Raw genomic sequence first — 12,859 nt, forward strand, 5'->3', positions numbered from 1 at the left:
CCTTCAGCTACCATTGTACAGCCTACTACTCTAGCGCCTCCAGAGACCCTGGGCAATTAGGGCAGAATTATGTATGGGGGTTGCAGGAGGGAGTGGCCAGAACTGAGAAGAGAAGCCAATGACTCTCCCAGCTCCCTCCTTCTATAAGGAAACATCTATAAGGAAACAGGCCCCCTCTCTAGGTGTCTGTGTGTGGGAGCGGTTACTTTGCAAGTACTCACAGCTGCCTAGAGGAGGAGGATGGCGATTATGCTCTGAGGAGGGTGCTCTACAACACACACACACACACACACACACACACACACACACACACACATACACACACACACCTGTCCTCTAGCCACACTGATAGAATCTGACTGAACACCTGACTCAAAGGGAGCAAGAGTTTGGACTGAGCTGGAGAAACCAGGGTCCAGGGCCTGGGCACTAGGCTTGCTGGTCATGCCGCATCCTGGCAGGGGTGTCTGTTTTCAGCCCCAGGCATGCTGATGAGTGACGCACATGTTGATGAGGGGCACATGTGTCTTAACTTACTTTCTATTGCTCGGGTAAGGACTAGAACCAGAAGCAACTTGGTGGGGCGGGTTATTTCACCTCCTGGGTTGTCGTCCATCACGGAGGGAAGTCAAGGCAGGAGCTGACGCAGAGACCATGGAGGAACACTGCTTACTTCTTGACTGGCTTCGCCTGGCTTGCTCAGTTTGCTTTATTATACAACCCAGGAACACCTGCCCAAGGGTGCCACCACACATAATGGGATGGGCTCTTCCATGTCAACCAAGAAAATGCCTCACAGGCTTGCTTCCAGGCCAACGTGATGGGGGCATTTTCTCACTTGTGAGTACCTCTTCTCAGATGACTCTAGCTTGTGTCAGGTTCACCAAAAACTAAGCAACACAACATGCACTCAGAGGGACAGAGGGCCTGATCTGTCGTGTGTGTGTTGTGTGTGTGTGTGTGTGTGAGAGAGAGAGAGAGAGACAGAGAGAGACAGAGAGAGACAGAGAGACAGAGACAGAGAGAGACTCCAAACATCCAGAGTGAATAAAGAAGTGTCCTCAAGAGGCCACCCGGGCTAGACATGATAGTACGTATACACCCATAATCCCAGCACCCAGGAAGTGAAGGCTGGAGGAGGGGTTTAATGTCATAGTCAGCTCCATAGCTAGCGAGACGGTCTCAAAGACCATGTGATAGTCTAGGCATGAAAACTCTTGGGATCTTGCATCTCTTCCCATGCCCACATGAAGTTATGGCAAGGCCAGCTGTGCTTCCATTTGAGAAGACACTGCTACTAAGCCTTCTTGGAACCATTTACCGTTGTGTGTTCTAACCCACACACTGACTAGCACAGGTTCCTGAGAACCATGGGGTCCCAGCAGAGTGTGGATTCACTTATGTCTGCCCAAGACTTGCATTTGACCCTTCTGGAACATAATAATTTTCCTGGTGCCTCTTACCAAGCAGAAGAGGAGTTGAGGTGTCTACTAGCCCGGGACAGTTTCTTACACACACACACACACACACACACACACACACACACTCACCACACACTCACTCACTCACTCACTCACTCACTAAGGGAACACTGAGGCAGGCCACAGCGAAGTTGTGCTTCAATTATATCACTAACCCTTCTTGCCCAGAATCTCAGGCACAAGAAGACATCTTCCACACCTGCACACTATAAGCTCTGATTGCGGTGTCTAATCCACACAGCCCAAAAGCCTTCTATTTCTGAGTCTCTATTTCTTCCCTTACTAAAGGAGGTGGTTGGAATAGAATAGTGATTCTTGAGTTTGATGGGGCACTGCAATCTCCTATGAGTTTGTTATGAGTATTAACCAGTATTGTTCCCAGAGATTCTGACTCGAATAATTCGAGATGAAACCAAAGGGTAGGGATTGTTAAAATACTATCAGGTGATGTTAATGTAAGTGGTCCACGTGTTGGTGTTGCAGGCTGCTTCTGTCTCTAACATTCTATGGGGCTGTCACACATTGCTGATAATTTTCTGTGTGCACTAAGGATGTCTGAAGCATAGCAGCCTCCAGCTATTCACGGAGCTCTTTAAGTTGCCCATGTATGGACTTACCTCTATACAACCCTCTTGGAAAATGTTACGGTCTTCTATATACTTCAGAAGCCACTGAGCACAGCTGTAAGGAAGTCGGTCTTGATGGTTGGACACGGCCTCCCAGAACATGCCATCAGCCAGCTGTGCAGGCAGCAGAGCTGGGCTTGTACACTGACGAGGGGACTCTTCGTGGCAGAGTCTCGACGGGGTATTGGAGTGGGAAGATAAGATATGGATGCTGATAAGGTTTCCGAATCTGGACAGAGACAGACGTGTGTGTGTGTGTGTGTGTGTGTGTGTGTGTGTGTGTGTGTGTGTGAATTTGGCTAAGGATCATGTTCAGATATCTAGGATTGGTGAATGCATGCTGAGGCTTTTGGCAATTTGGATGGTAAATGGTCCATTTCCGCCCCTACCAGCAGAGCTCTCCTGCTTTGTCGCTCCACTTTCTTCTCTTGAGGATGGTCTCTGACTGAAACTGGAGCTTTGTTGGTGGCTAGGAAACCCCACAGTCCTCCCACTTCTGTCCTTCACAGTGCTGTGGATCAGATGGCCACACTCAGCTTTAAAAAAGAAAACATGTCTGGGTGTTTTCCCTGAATGTATGAATGTATGCTAGGTGCATACCTTGGAGTCCAGAAGAGGGCAATGGATCCCCTGGAACTCGAGTTACAGACTGTTGTGAGCTGCCATGTGGGTGCTGGGAGTCAAATGCGTGTCCTCTGGAGGTGTAGCCAATGCTCTTAACTGCTGAACCATCTTTCTTGCCCACATACCCAGATTTTTATGTGGGTGCTGAGAATTTGAACTCAGGTCCCCATACTTAAGCACAAGTACTCTCACCCACAGGCCATCTCCTTAGCCTGACTAACTTTTAAAATAAAGTCATGGTACTCTGTGCTCTGTAGGATGCTTTTTCTGGAGGCCTCTTCTCTAGCCTCTGAGTGGCCCACACCACTCAAAGATCCACAGGTCCTAAACCGTCACCAGGCTCTCCTTGGGGGATCATATTTCTTTCCAGTCCTGTGCTCTTCCCAGGCATGCTCTTGTTAGTCTGGTCCTCTTCCCTCAAGAGCCCAACACCCACCTGTGTGTTTCACAAGATGGTTCATATATTGCCCAAGCACCATTGGACATCCCCACACCCATGCACATACAGGTAGAACCCATGCACATACAGGTAGAACCCATGCACATACAGGCAGAACCCATACACACACAGGCAGAACCCATGCACATACAGGCAGAACCCATGCATACACAGGCAGAACCCATGCACATACAGGCAGAACCCATGCACATACAGGCAGAACCCATGCACATACAGGCAGAACCCATGCACATACAGGCAGCTCTAACTTGACTCAGTGGGTTACCAAGAGAGGACATGAACTTGTAAGGAGTTGTCTGGAAGGAGTTAAATGAAGTTGCTGAGTAGATGTGATCAAAATATATTGTATCCGTACATGAAAGTCTCAAAGAAGAAATTTAAAACTAAATTTTTGTAAAGAGGAGCTAGGGAGGGAAACGGCTCAGTGAGTAAGGGTGCTTACTATGCAAGTATGAGGACCTGAGTTCAAATCCCTAGCACCCACATAAAAGGCAGGCAATGGCTGTGCATTGAGGCTGAAGGAGCAGAGATAGGAAGATTTGGAGAACTTGCTGACCAGCTAGCCTAGCCAGGGCAGCAAGTTTCCAATTCATTGGGAGACCCTGTCTAAAGGCAGTTACATGGAGGACAATAGAGATAGATGCACAGGTATCCAAACTCTCACATGCACACATAACACACACACACACACACACACACACACACACACACACACACACACACTAGCAAGCCCCATATGGCGACACTTACCTGTAGTTTCAGCACTCAGGAGGCAGAGCTTGAGATCACCACAGGCTTGAGGCCTTACCAGAGATATATAGCAAGACCTTGCCTCCAAAAACCAAAGGGGGGGGGGTAAGATGGCTCAGAGGGTAAAGGCACTTGCTGCCAAGGCTGATGACCTAAGTTCGATCCCTGGACTCCACTAAGTAGCTGGTCCTTTGTTCTCCTCATACACACCGTGAGGCTTGAACCCAACCAACTCCCACATTAATTAAAATTTAAAATGTAGTAAGTAAATAAAAATGAGTAAGCTACACACAGGTCCAAAATCATAATACCTACACAAAATAACAAACAAGTCTTTGTGGGGTTTACAATGTATAAATCAAATTAAAATGCACAAAAGAAGAAGCCTTTCTACTGGGAGGTGAGTGAACAGTATTGAATGTCTTCAGGTCCAGCCACATCTTGGGGAGAAATAAAAGAACACACTTGACATTAGAGTTTGGCAAATGGAGGATCTCGCAGCATAGCCATTGGGAGAACACTGGAAAAGTAACTAAGATGTTGAGATAATGAATGAAGATTGGCATTCAGAGCTCGGTTCAGCCAGAGTTCATAAATTGTGTGTGTAATCTTTTACTTGTCACATAGCTGTCAACTTTACTTTCAGAGCGTTTTCCTTGTATTTTTCCATGTTCTTTTTAAAAAGATCATATTTCTTCCAAGCTAAGGATGAAGGCTAGCTAGCCGTCTCAGAACAGGTTACAGAAAAACTCACAAGATTCATGCCAGGGGAAGGTTTCCCTACAAGTGTCCCCTCAGAGTCAGACCATACTTGGAAATCAGATTATTGAAGACACAATTAGAAAGACCTCAGACCCTTTATGGACTCTGAGTACTAGGGGTGGTCTTTGAAGGCCATTCTGCCAGTGAGCATGCCCCTGAAGTATGGTGGCCAGGCCATCCAAGAAGGCTTATGTCTTTATGAGATGAGGAACATCTGGACACAGGCAAGAACAGAGAGGGCATGATAGGAAGCGATGGTCACAAGCCAAGGAGGGCTTGGCAGAGGCATAGAAGGATCCTCACTTAGAATCTTGAGGCACCCTGGCTCAACAGACACCAGGATTTTGTACTTCCAGTGTCTACACCCAAGGGCAGTTGGTCTCTGTTGCTCTGAGTGACTCAGGCAGTCCCAGAAAGCTAACACACATCTAAGAGTCATGTGACTGTAACCTGGAATGAGCATTTTACCCAGAGATCTGGGTCCCCATCTGTAACTAGAACTTGTTGACCACAGTGACATACCAGAAGAGTATACCTGCCAGAGTCTCTCTGATCATGGATAGGGAAATGTGCTTTCAGGAGGAAGGCCATGTGTGTGGTATGAAAGACTCTGGAAAGTGGGAGGAGGGGCATAGTTCTTACGTGAGGGGTCATCTACACATCCTCCTTAGGGACTCTGGGGTCTTGTCTTAGCAGAAGCCTTTGAAAGCCAGTCTTCTGGCATGTACTCTGAAGAATAATGGGTACTAGTCTAGGAAGATCAATGTCCTTTTGAGAAAAAAAAAACATCTGAATACAGGTGTATTCTGGAGTTGTTGGTGCGGTTATAAAAAGCCTTGCTGTGCATACTCAAGGGTTCTGGGTTGTAGTGGTGGCCTTGGAAGGCCAGCCTGCCAATGGGCGTGGGAAGCAGAGGATGGGAGGCCTCAAGCATGTTTGGGAACATAGTAGACAGAGGGTGGGATGAATTTTGTTTTGTTTTCTGAGACAGGGTCTCACTGTGTAGCCCCAACTAGTCTAGAACTTACCCTATAGACCAGGCTGGCTTCCAACTCACAGAGATTCATCTGCCTCTGCTTCTCAAGTGCTGGGATTAAGTGTGTATAGCATCCCACCCAGCCAGAGGTGGGATGTCTTTGAGGGTTACGCAGATGGACTTTTGAGCTCCAGGTTCTTGAAACAGATGATGCACTTAGCTAGGAGTCTCACATGAACTGTAGACATACAGAGGGATTTCTCTCCCTGAGTATAATAGCTGACAACCAGCTACAGAAGCAAATCTCTAATATCAGTAGCTGAGACATAAGTCAGCCAATGAATGACTTGAGAACATGGCTAAGAACAATAGCAGCAGTTAAGCTTATGTGCATATATGAATACATGTTTACAGATGTGTAAGTGCACATATGTTTGTGAGTATGTGTTGTAGAACATGGTCCTCCAAGCAAAGCAGATGTCATCTTCATCAGATCAGCTGTGCTGCCTTTTAAGAACCCATCACAATTGGGCCTGTGAACTGTTGACATTCCCGCATAGGAGGGGGAGGGAAGGGTCACTGGACTCTCATCTAATAGTCCAGCCACCCTTCCCAGCCATTTGTTTGCAATTTTGCCTAATGGCACATGGCTTCTGGGTCTGGGGAAGTGATAGAGTATATAGTCCAGGAAAGGTTAACAGAAAGGGACTCTATCTATGCAGCTAAGGGTAGCCATTGTCCATCCTAGGTGCAGACTTTACAGGGTGGCTGCTTTGAGCCCTCTACACTCCTGCTCTGTAAGGGAGTCTGATAAACTCATTGGTTTCCCAGGGTGAACTTTGGTTTGTCCTTGACCTTATAATGAGGTGGCAGATGTTATTACATCTCCCCTGGAAGAAAAATGTCACTACAGTTCACAAGCACCTATATATTTGAGTATGCAGAGGCCTGAGGAGGACAACATAATCCACTTGGTTTTGTTGCTACAAGCCACAGCAGAAATATGAAGTAGAAATTCAGCTGATTATGACAAAGCTATTAGGAAGAATCAAGGGATTCTTCCAGAGGAACCCAAATCTCAGGGAGTATTTGGTGTTATTCGGCTTTTAATATATCAGCTCTTTTCTGCTATGAACTTCTTGTGTGCTCTCATACCTTCCCCAAGAACTTCTAACAGTGTATTGTATCTGATATACTTCTGTAGCATCCAAAGCCAAAAGGCAGACAGGAAAAAGCATTTCAGACCAATCACCGAGTCTCCTGAATTAAGATAAACACCCTTACAGAGACACCAGAGACACTGCCTATCTCCCAGACCTAGGAGACAGGCTAACATAGGTGCGTAGCTTTGTTTCTTGTTCTTTGTTTCTCCCTTGAAAGGAGGGAAGCTTGACCCTCCTTTCTCTCACAGCCCAAATGGCATTCCAGAGCAATTGATGCAGAACAAAAGGTTTTTTGCACATCAGGTATAGTGCAGCTATGAGGCAGGTTTCCTAGCTCTGAGCAGAGTTACCCTACCCTGCCAGTATATGGAGACATAGAAATAGGGAGGCAGTTACATTTTAGTGACTTACAGACTCTTTTACCTAACCACCTGTAATATTGTAGTTTGAGCACATTTATGATAAACTCATAACGTTTCACCTAACCACTTAAAAGAATATATTTTGAGCACATAAATTCCCTTTCTGACTTATTCCAGGCCTTATATGACCCCACCTCTTTTATTCACTCCTTTTGGGTTGCAAATGAAGCTGACTCACTGCTCTGTGGGGAACTTGGAAGCCTTGAATGGCATTGTAAGTTAGCTAAGACTTGCAAGGTAGTAGATGGATCATGGGAAAAGGAACGGGTAGGAATGAGGATGGAGAGGAGTGAAGATGAAGATGAGGATGGAGACAGAAAAGAACTTAGAGTTATGAGGACAGGAAAAAAAAAGGGACCAGAGAGGAGCTAAGTATGAGTACAGAACTGAAGCCGTGTAGATGGAATCTTGTCTCAGAGGAATAAAGTACATGGACTGTAGAGCTCGGTGTACTTAGAGTCATTCCCTCAGGTTACCCCTGCCATTCGTATTGTCTTCCCCAGGACTTTGGAAGAAATCTCCTCAGGGTAGGCCATCAAGGAAATTTCTATATTTTGTTGTTGTTTTTGAGACAGTGGCTCTCATTGATCTGGAGTTGTCCATTTGGCTAGGCTGGTAGCCAGTGAGTCCCAGGGACTTAGATGTCTCCATCTCCCCAGTGCTGGGATTCAAGCACCAAGCACCTAGCTTTTAAGGACAAAAGAAAGCAGGTGTGAGTCACTTTACAAATGGGTCTCACACTGTGGCTTGGACTATCATCCCCAATCTGTTGTCCCCTCTCCTCTGCCCCTTCCCAGATCAGTGTGACTTGGAACCAAGATTTCTCTGCTATGATAGTAACGGCTTCCTTCTACATCCCATCTCCAGACTTATGTGGCCAGCAGGAAAAAGAGTGTTTGCACCAGTGTTTGCTGGGGAGATACTAAAGCTGTTGAGAACTGAGGCATTTCCTGGAGGAAGGCCAGGGGTGTGTGAAATGGAACAAAATCTGCAGGCGGCTTCTTCGGGAAACCCTGAATGGTGGGCTCAAAGCACAGCTGACTAGTGGGCAAGGAAGGGGCTGGACAACTGGTCATCAGAGGCAGGCTGGGGTAAGGACAGCCTCATCCCTCCCCCACGATAGCATTGAGAACACCTTTCTTTGTTGAGAGAACACACCTGAGCGGAGCTCTCTCCACCTCTCCCCCTGGAATCCAAGGAGAGGCAGGGCAGGTCAATCCTTCCAGGTGCCTAGTGTAATGAGAGGCCTCGTGCTAATTTCCAGACGCCCGTACGAAATCAAGGCTTTGTCCAGGTCCTTTCACTGAGAAGAAAGAGATGAAATGAACGCTACCCTCAGAGGGGCCAGGCAAGCCCACATGAATATGTTTTGATTCCTGAGACACAAAACCATTTATTTGAGGGTTCATTTCGGCATTTAGAGCCATGCACATAGACATGAATAGCTACCAATTGTTGCAGCAGATTAATCTCTTACAAGCGTGTCAGCAGCAAGGTAAGGGGAAACAGGAGACTTTGCCCCCACGTGAACCTTCTGAGGACCCTAGTTCCCACATTCATCGACTACCACTTTCTCCATTCATGCGGTGGCGCCAGCTGCCCCCTGCCACCTCTGCCCAGCTGAGGTGGTTTCTCTGATCAGCCACCTGGGTGGGGCATGCTGCCATTTTCAGTTTGGAAGGAGAAGCCTATCAATCTGCTGCCTGGGAAGAGAGACATCACCGAATTGTCATTTGCCCTCTGAATGCAGGAAACATCAATTGCATCGCAGTCCATCAGAGTTGGCACCACCTGCCACTTCCTTTCTCAGCGGTAATTAACATGCTGTAGCTCACCATTGATTGATTCCAAGCAGCCTGAGGCTGCCAACAAGGAGGTCTAGGGGAAATGCTACAACCTGATAGGATTTTTCACAGTTTTAGCAACACGAACTTATTTTTATTGCCAGACTACAATAGTCTGGGAGAGAAGCTTTTTTTTTTTTTTTTTTTTTTAAGCCCTTTATGCTTTTCTTGGGGGATGGCAGTGAGTTCCCTGCTGCGGGCCGCAGAAATATATCATAAGAACTCAGCTGGTTATGGCAAAGTCACTACTGGAGGATCAGGAATTCCTCAGAGGAAGCCAAATCCAAGAGTTTTTGGTGTTACTTGCTTGTTATATATCAGCTGTCTTCTGTTATGAAATCATGTGTGCCTTCATAGTTTTCCTATTGACTTTCCTAGAAGGACTAACAGTGTAGACTGATCACTCTCTGGACATACACATTCAGGCATTTGGAGAACAGCCTCAGAAATGCTTTCTCTGGAATCAGATATCTCCCTAGCACTTTCAAGACTACAGGAACCACCAGGTGGGCGCCCATGTTAGTCCAGGTGACTAACAACTACAATGATAACAGCCCACATGCGAGTCTCCTGACTTAAGGTAAATTCCACAAGGGGACACCGCCTAGGTCAGGTAGACATTAAGTAATAGCTTTACACAATTTAGCTCAGACCCCTCCTTTCTTACAGCCTTACTAACTTTATAGACCTCTAACTACTTACCTAACCACTTCTAGGAATATTTAGATAAACTTCTGTGCTAACAGCTATGCTCAGCCAGAACTCCCAGTTCAAGCCTCCCTGTAATTATCATTATTGGTAGCATCTGGCCAGGTCCATCACCGGATGGAGGAAAGTACCTTATCAGAGATACCTCTGTACTCGCTAGAACAGACTTAAGCATCCAGGTTACCTGTTTGAGAAGGCCTGGCGGATGTATCAATTAAGCCTATTCTTATCACCCCTCCATTTGACCCTGGAAGCCTGGCTTTGCACTGCTAAGGAAATACTGCTTGTAAGTGTATATAGACCAGAACTCCCAGGGCAGGAGACTCAGAGAAGAGAGAAGAGAATGGAAGAACGAGATGGGTAAGAACTTGAGAGGAACGAGCTGAGATGGGGAAGAACTAGATTGAAGAGCAAAAAGAGAGGACTAGAGGAACGAGATGGAAGATGAGGAAGAGCCAGATGGGGAAGAACAAGATGAGGAAGAGCCAGATGCGAGAGAAGGAGATGGGAGAGAAGCTGATGGGGGAAAGAACTAGATAGATGAGAACCTAGAAGGGACAGAACTAGATGAAGGAATTAAGATAGAACCTAGAGGGACAGTAGATAAATATAGAGAGAAATCAGGCAAGAAAGAAGCTAGACATGAGAACAGAACTGAAGCTGTGTATAAAGGATGTTATGCCAGAGGAATTAAAGCAAGTGGACTATAGAACTCGGTGTGCTGCGATTATATTTCCTGATAATAGTCCTCGCCGTCAGTAGTTCTCTCTCCTGAGCCCCTGGGATGTATAATATTGAGGCTGGTTCCTCTAATATTATACAAGAGTTCCCAACCTGTGTATCTCTTTGGCTTTGGAGGTGGAGAAGAGGATGAAGTTCTTTTCTGTAGCCTAGTACCCAGCACTCTACCAGCGCTCAGAGAATGTTGAATAAGTAGATCAATAGATGGGCGGTTGAAAAGACCACAATAAGAACAATTCTTGATCCAGCGTGGGTAAAATTCTGAGCTCGTGATTATCAAAACCTGTCGGGTTTGATTTCGAAGCCATGGGAGACTGACGGTGAAATATGACCCAAGGCTGGAGCCTGACGTCAGTTTCTTCTTGACTTTCTACCCTGGGGCTCTTCTGTAGAGCAGCACAGAATCCTTTCATAATCCTGCTCCATTGCACAAAGGAACTGTCTTCAAGATGTGCTTTGTGCATTTTGAGGGTCTAGAAAATTCTCTGTTGTAAGGAATCAAACCCTTTTAGGTAGCCCAGCAGCTGCAGTATAATAACCCAGCAGTAAGACCAAGAATCACCCTCTTTCCTGGCCATTTTGAGAGAATCCCTATTACTCTAACTAGTAAAGTTAAGCACCAATTCTTCCTCACAGTGACACCCTAGGTACCACTAACTCACATCCTCCGATAGATACACGCAGACATCAGACAGCATGCTTTCATCTAACTGGGATGAAAATGAAAACGGGTTACACATCTCTTTCTCAAAATGAGCTCATTCTTGTGTATCCAATATTCTCAATGCCTGGAGGGGCATGGAAAAACATTTTTTGAGACAAGGTCTGTCTATGTAACCTTGGCTGGCATGGAACTCATTATGTAAATCAGGCTGTCTTGGAACTCAAAGAGATCCACCTGCCTCTGCTTCCTGAGTGCTGGGATAAAAGGTGTGTACCACCATGCCTGGCTGGAAATATTATTTTTGGTGACCTTTATCCATCTTTATTACTATGCAAATCACTGCCTCAAACATCTTGGCATTATGCTGTTTATATGGTAATATCTTTGTTTTGAAAGGTCCTCTCCAAATGATAACCTAGGAGAATCTGAATGATGGGAAATCGCTGACCCATGCCCACTACATATGCAAATACACAAAAATAAATAGCCAGAAGATGCAGCGTTTGTAGGTTAGTAGGTAGATAGAAAAATGCCTCCACTGTTTCTTAGTATTAGAACTGGACACACTAGAGGACTTGATTCTAAAAAATAAAAAAAAAAAAAGAAAGAGAAGGGAGTAAAGGCAACTGCTGGACTTCAGTGTGCCGTAGAGGGTTGTGCTTAACTACTTCCAAAACACTGGCCGACAGGGGCCATCTACATGCATCTCGATCTGGTTTATCCCCAGCCAGCTTGGACCATACAGACAACCTCTCAGATGGAAGTAATTAATGAGTCAACTTAGATTGAGAAAAATCCAGTCCCCAGTTACAACCAACAGCTACCAAGCACCTTTGTCTAATGAAACATTTAAACACTCATGGATATGAGTGGCCAGATATACACTGAAGAGTCCTGTAGTCTCTCTCATGACTAGTGGTTGAAGCTTTTAAGAATTCCATAAAAGGAGAGCAATCCAATATTTTATGACAAACACATCACCACTCTAAGTCTTTTCTTCCATCCTCTATGCACTGTCCAAATACTCAAGGAAGGCCGGCTGTTAGCATGGCCACTCCATCCACAGAAAATGTCACACACACACACACACACACACACACACACACACACACACACACACGATTCAGTTTGGAGTTAGATAAATGGGAACACTGCCTTCAGTTCTTCCTGGAAGTCAGAAGTGGTTTTGTCTTTGTCCCAAAGAGGTCGTGCACTTAAGATGACCACAGGTGACCGTGGAGAAGCCGCCTCCCCTGGTACCACAGTGTGTTTTTTAGTAGCAGTATCAGCTCACCAGTGTTTTATCAACAAATGAAAGCTTCCCTTTCTGCCGTCACCAAAGCTTCCTCAAAAAGTACTTTAAAACCTTTCATTTCCTAAAAGCACTTATTATGGTCCAGGGCTAGAAGCAGAGTATTGTGGGAACAACAGGCTTCTTAAGGAGGCGGATTTGGTGAAAACCAAGAACCCTGCTGGCATGAACTTAAAGTTTTATTTCCTTTTTTCTTTTTCAAAAAAAAAAAATTAAATTAAGGCTCAAATGTTTTGTTCAACTCTCATTGCTTATGTATATTATATTAAGGCTTATAAATATACCTGGTAAATTAAATTCACCCTGGATTGAATTAACACCTGCTA

The sequence above is a fragment of the Peromyscus leucopus genome, chromosome 1 (genome assembly GCF_004664715.2).
Source record: "Peromyscus leucopus breed LL Stock chromosome 1, UCI_PerLeu_2.1, whole genome shotgun sequence".
Classification (NCBI taxonomy): Eukaryota; Metazoa; Chordata; class Mammalia; order Rodentia; family Cricetidae; genus Peromyscus; species Peromyscus leucopus.